The 5,569-nt window shown below is 48.6% G+C and overlaps 1 non-coding gene across 1 annotated transcript; it reads right to left on the bottom strand.

Annotated features, from left to right (window-relative positions):
- Window positions 1-620: 620 nt before the first annotated feature.
- Window positions 621-694, bottom strand: TRNAI-AAU (transfer RNA isoleucine (anticodon AAU)). The gene has a single exon. It is a non-coding gene; the product is annotated as a tRNA-Ile (tRNA).
- Window positions 695-5,569: the final 4,875 nt, after the last annotated feature.

The following is a 5,569-nucleotide window of genomic DNA, read 5'->3' as shown; positions in this document are numbered from 1 at the left end:
AGAAGCACAAGATGAGAAGATGCTCTGAGGCAAAAGATATTCAATATTTGGTGACGTCCCATGGAAAGATTTAAAATTTGGCTGAGTGCACTTTCTACCTACATATTTCTTTTTCTATTGCGTTTTCGATTATTACACTTTCGTCCTCCCTGCCCTTCCCCTCCCCTGCTTCCCTATCTATCCTTTGGTGCTCCATTTTGACTTCTGCCACCTCTCGCAGTTGCTTGCTTTCCCCCAGCTCGTCTCTTCACCCCTGGACGGGCCCTGAAGCCGAGCTGAAGCCACTTGCCCAGGCGGCACTCCGCCGTCTCCCCTTCCTCCCGCACGGGCCCCTCCTCCAGCAGCTCTGCCCTCGCCTCCAGCCCCATCTCCCCCCGTCCTGCTGGCCGGGGCGCAGCGCGCCGGATCCTGTTCTCCTCCCCAGGGGAACCGAAGCGGAGACCAAGCCTTCCCGCTGCTCCGCTGCTCCCCCGCCACCCCACCGCACAGGGCCGGCCCTCCCGCCCCGCTCACGGCCCGGCTGCCACCCCTCCCGCCCCGCTCACGGCCCGGCTGCCACCCCCCGCCGTCTCCCGCCCGGCTCGCCCGCAGCAACCCCACTCAGGGCGGGCAAAAAGCACTGGCCCGTACGGGGATCGAACCCGCGACCTTGGCGTTATTAGCACCACGCTCTAACCAACTGAGCTAACCGGCCCGCTGGCGTCCCGCTTCCGGGAAGTGGCCCATCACCCGCGGCGGAAGCAGGCCGCTCCACTCCGCGCCGCAGGCGGGGCTGCTGGCTGCTACCCGCTGACACCCGCACCGGCTCCCCGCGGGGCAAGCGCCGCTTGCTCGCGGTTCGAGGATGTGCTCCCCAGGGCAGCAGCTATGCTTCCTTGCAAAGTCCCGCAGAGCCCTGTGTGACAGGGGATGTTTCTCCTGCAGAGCCTCCAGGCTGGGACAGGAGCACAAAACTTTTTCCTGGTGGGGGCAGGGAAGCAGCAGAGCAGGCTGCAGAGTAAGGTCATGCAGGCTCCATCCTTGGAGGTTTTCCAGACACCTGGGCCAAGCCCTGAGCAGCCTCCAGGCCTGCCCTCACAGCAGATGCTGCTCTGAGCAGGGGGTTTGGGCAAGACACCTCCCAGAGTCCCTTCCTGCCCGAGTTATCCCATGGCCTGAGCAGCACTCAGCACAGCCTGCAGCAGGAGTGAGACTAAGCAGACCCATAGCCTGGCCTAGGATGAACCAGGGACCAGGCAGGGTTCACCAGCATCTACTGAAATTTACCCCAGCAGTAGAGTTGAACGAAACCGAGCCTGGAAGCAAATACCTTCCCTGGAAGGATACAGCAACACACGGAAGAGTTATTCACAGTCCCTTTTTATCCCTATTTTGTCTTACATCAAAGGTTTCTGTTTTAAAACACTAATTTTCCTGGCTTAGACTGTAATAAAAGTCAAGCTTTTCAAGTGCTTGGTCTTCTTGGCAGAGCTCATTATAGAGGAAAAGACCAAGGAATATCTATATCACAGCTTGGGATGAGACGGACTGACCCAGGATCGTTGGGATGACAGCACCCTGTGCTTTCTAGTCCATACTCATCCTTGTGGTCAGTGCCCCCCACACCATACTCCCTTTGTCTCACTCACACCATCAGTTCCCCTTTATTGCTGTTAGCCCACCTGCTACCAGCACTTTCCTCAAAGAACCACCAAATTCCCCAGACCTCATTTTGCCCAGCTTTATCAAAATCCTTCATCCCTAGGAACCAACTGATCATATCATTTACATCCCATTCCTCTTCAGCTGTCCCAGCCCTCACACCTCTGCCTCCCAGTCCTGCCATCCTCCTCAGCACCATTAGTCCATGCTCAGTCACCTCTCCATCTGAACAGAGGAGCATTCGCTCTTTCATCTCCGCACTCTTCTCCCAGTAACTGCAACTGTCAGTGGCTTTTGCTACAGCATGTACAGTCATTACCATACCTGAGCACCATCCCTTGATACTTCAGCTGCTGCTGCTCCTCATCTAATTGAACCTCTTGTCTACACCATCACCTTTTATCCACCTTGGACATCTTTCTCTTCACCCCTACAGAAGGGCAGCAGTCAGTTTCATAAAAAACAAATTATATAGGGGCCCCAGGTTACAGTACATATGCAGTAGTCAAATAGTAGATGACTAGCTTTGCTGTTCAAGTGCTAACCTCTGCCAAAGACTCCCGTAAAGTATATGCCATCTCTTTCACTCTTGTGGTCTTGTTTCATCAGCCCAGGAAACTTTCCTGCAGGCTGCTGAGGCTCTCAAACAAGCAGAGGAAGGAGCATGGGGGGAGGTAGGAAAGGGGGAGCTCCAAACTGTCATTTCTCCTTCCCCTTTTCTATTTAATCTCCATGAAGTAGCAACCAGCCAACTGCCAGGAAGCACATATGTTCTGGGATCTTGATAACAAGCTATATTTTCTGGGAAATGTCACCCTGTGTTAGGCTAATGTCATGGTTTAACCCCAGTTGGCAACCAAGCACCTCACAGCCGCTTGGTCACCCTCTGCCCAAAGTGGGATGGGAGAGAGAATCTGAAGATCAAAAGTGAGAAAACTCATGGGTTGAGATATGAACAGTTTAATAATAAAAATAATAATAATAATAAATTGTAATAAAACAACAAGAGAGAGGAACAAAACACAGGAAAAACAAGTGATGCAACTGCTTACCACCTGCCAACCAACACCCAGCCAGTCCTCAAGCAGCGATCACTGCCCCTGGCCAACTCCCCCCAGTTTATATACTGAGCATGGCATCATGTGGTATGTAATATCCCTTTGGCCAGTTTAGATCAGCTGTCTTGGCTGTGCCCCCTCCCAGCTTCTTGTGCACCCAGCAGAGCACGGGAAGCTGAAAAGTTCTCAACTTAGTGTAAGCACTGCTCAGCAACAACTAAAACATCAGTGTGTTATCAACATCATTCTCATACTAAATCCAAAACACAGCACTATACCAGCTACTAGGAAGAAAATTAACTCTATCCCAACTGAAACCAGGACAGCTAAACTCACTCAAACATTCAACAGCAAGGCCACATCTGGAATCTCAAGACAAAGCTGAAAAGTAAAAGGGCAGAAAGAAAAAGTACTCCTCAACAAGCCACAGCATGGGCCTGTGTATGGAGTCTAGGTAGTGTCTGGACTGACAGACAGAGCATCAGTGGCAGGTACATGGACAGTAAACCTTCATTTGTGTGTCTGGCACACAGATTCTCAGTCTGGTTTTTAGTAAGCAGCAGTTAGCTAATTATTTTTTTGGTCAGTTGCTCCACAGAGAGCAAGGGAGCAGGGGTGAGGATTAATCATCTTTCTGGCCTTTCTGTCCAGAATATCACCAGAAGTAGCTCAAAGCAGTAATATATTGCCTCTTAATTTATAGCTGTCCACCACTGTTTTGTAATCAAATCTGGTCCAATTATGCAATGCTAAGATGGAAAAACTCTATGTCCTTTGGCTATTTCTTTCCACTGCCTCCTAGCTAGGCTAAGCAGACTTGTCTTTTTCCTCAAAGTTTAATCAGTCACATGCCAAATGCCAACCCGTGTTGTTCTGAAACCCTCCTCCACACAGAAATAGCATCCTACCTTTTTAGGAGAGTCTCATTCGGTCTCTGCTGTACAATCAACAGATTTTCTGTGATTAGACAGTGACAGATAATGTAACAGTCCAGGAGATCAATGCTGTCTCCAAGAAAGCAAAGTTTTCTAATTGAACAGTAAACTCTGGTTTCTCTCCAGTGTGTGGGATCCATACTTTCAAGCAAAGAAACAGGCCAGCCCAGAATGAGAAACAGTTACCAGGCTATATAGTGAATATCTGTAACATTATGGAATTTAGAGGTTGTACATGCAAAGTGTTTGCAAGCATTTTTCAGCACCATCGATGTTAGGGAATTGTGTTCGCAAGCGCCTTAGATAGAATCTCAGCTCTAGGGGTTTTGCTAATTCAGAGCCTCAGCTAGACATCTCAACAACTTCAGACTTTTACAGCACATTTAGAAGTTCTGCTACAATATTCCCCTCATAACCTTACCATTGTATACAGTATTTTCAAAGACTCCAAAGCATTTATATTTAAACAACCAGGGGCAGACAGCAGGAGACTGAAGAACGAACAAGGTTCAGGTGCTTGTGCTCCATCTCAGACCTTCTCTTCAGTTGCCTGTTCCCTCCCTGCCACAAGTCACCCAGCACCTGCCCACGCCGCACCACTTTCCCTGACCTCTCCCGCTCCCCCGCCATCCACAGCACATCAGTGGCACTGGCAGCAAGCAGCATGCTGCCCTGAACGCAGCCCCAGCTCGGTGCTCCCAGCCACCCCCAGCACAACCTGCACGGGCTGTGCTTTGAGCTGCACTCCCAAGAGCTATGCCTGAGGGTGTCGTCTACAGAGGAAAGCTATGTTTTCCTCAGAGCCAGTGCTGTTCAGGATTACAGAGATGGTCCTTCCTCTGTGCAAAGAAAATAATTTCTTGTCCTTTTTACTGGCAATAAATTGCCAAATTATAACTATATCAACTTCCCCCACACCCTGTGCTCCAGCCTGTATTACATATCGCATGCTACACAGGCCCTGCCATCGTGAACCCTGCCTGTGTCTGAAAGCAAGACCATCCTCCAGAAGAAACATGACATTTAGGCAGAAAGTAGAACAGAGCGTGCTCATTGGCTTCCCTCCGCCTCTGCCCCTTCCCGAGTGCCCACACTGCAGGACACATTAAGCTCTTATTTCACAGAGGCCAGTAAGGCATCTGAAAGTGATCTTCGGTCACTGCCCACTGCCTAGTCCAAAATGGATCTGAACTGGCAATTTAATGACAAAGTATAGCTTTAGGCATTCCGCAGCCATGTCCTGTTCGTTCCTAATCTCTCATCAATTCAGAATTGACAACTAGGGAAAAAAATTCATTAGCTGCCCAAATAAAAGGGTACAGGGAACTAATGTTACCAGCCTAAGCGCTACCCAGGGATTTATTAATAAGCTTGCCATTGAAATCTGACTCATAAAAATGCTAATGCAAGTTATTGCATATGTCTGTGCATCAAAACAGAATAAAGACCCATAATGTTATATTTAATAAAAATTATTATTACCCCAATCATAAAGTAAACGTTTGGTGGTCATAAAATGTGTGTTGAAGTGTAACATGTATATGCATTCTATATTTATAGTATTTTTAATAATAGCTGTGAGTTTTGAATAAAACAGTCGAGGACCATTCTTGTCCAGCCATTACCAGTGTTTTGAACTAGAAACTTGCAGATTCAAGAATCGCATCTAGAAACAGGACATTATATCCAGCATAACCACCACAGTAAGTTCCTGGTACAGCAGTATCAACAGTATCATGCTTTGAACAGAATAACCAAAACTTATTTCACAGCTTCTCTGTGTTGGCCAGCAACAGGCGAGGACAACTCCAGAGACCCACCTTCCCTTCAACCATCTAAAATGAACCACCAACTATGAAAGCTGGTCTTACAATGTCTGCATGCCATCACCATGCTTATTTAAGGCAGAATTTACCACAAATCTGACACAGGAGT

The sequence above is a fragment of the Ciconia boyciana genome, chromosome 1 (genome assembly GCF_034638445.1).
Source record: "Ciconia boyciana chromosome 1, ASM3463844v1, whole genome shotgun sequence".
Taxonomy (NCBI): Eukaryota; Metazoa; Chordata; class Aves; order Ciconiiformes; family Ciconiidae; genus Ciconia; species Ciconia boyciana.
The sequence above is the reverse complement of the archived record's forward strand: the minus strand, read 5'-3'. Positions and strand labels throughout refer to the sequence as shown.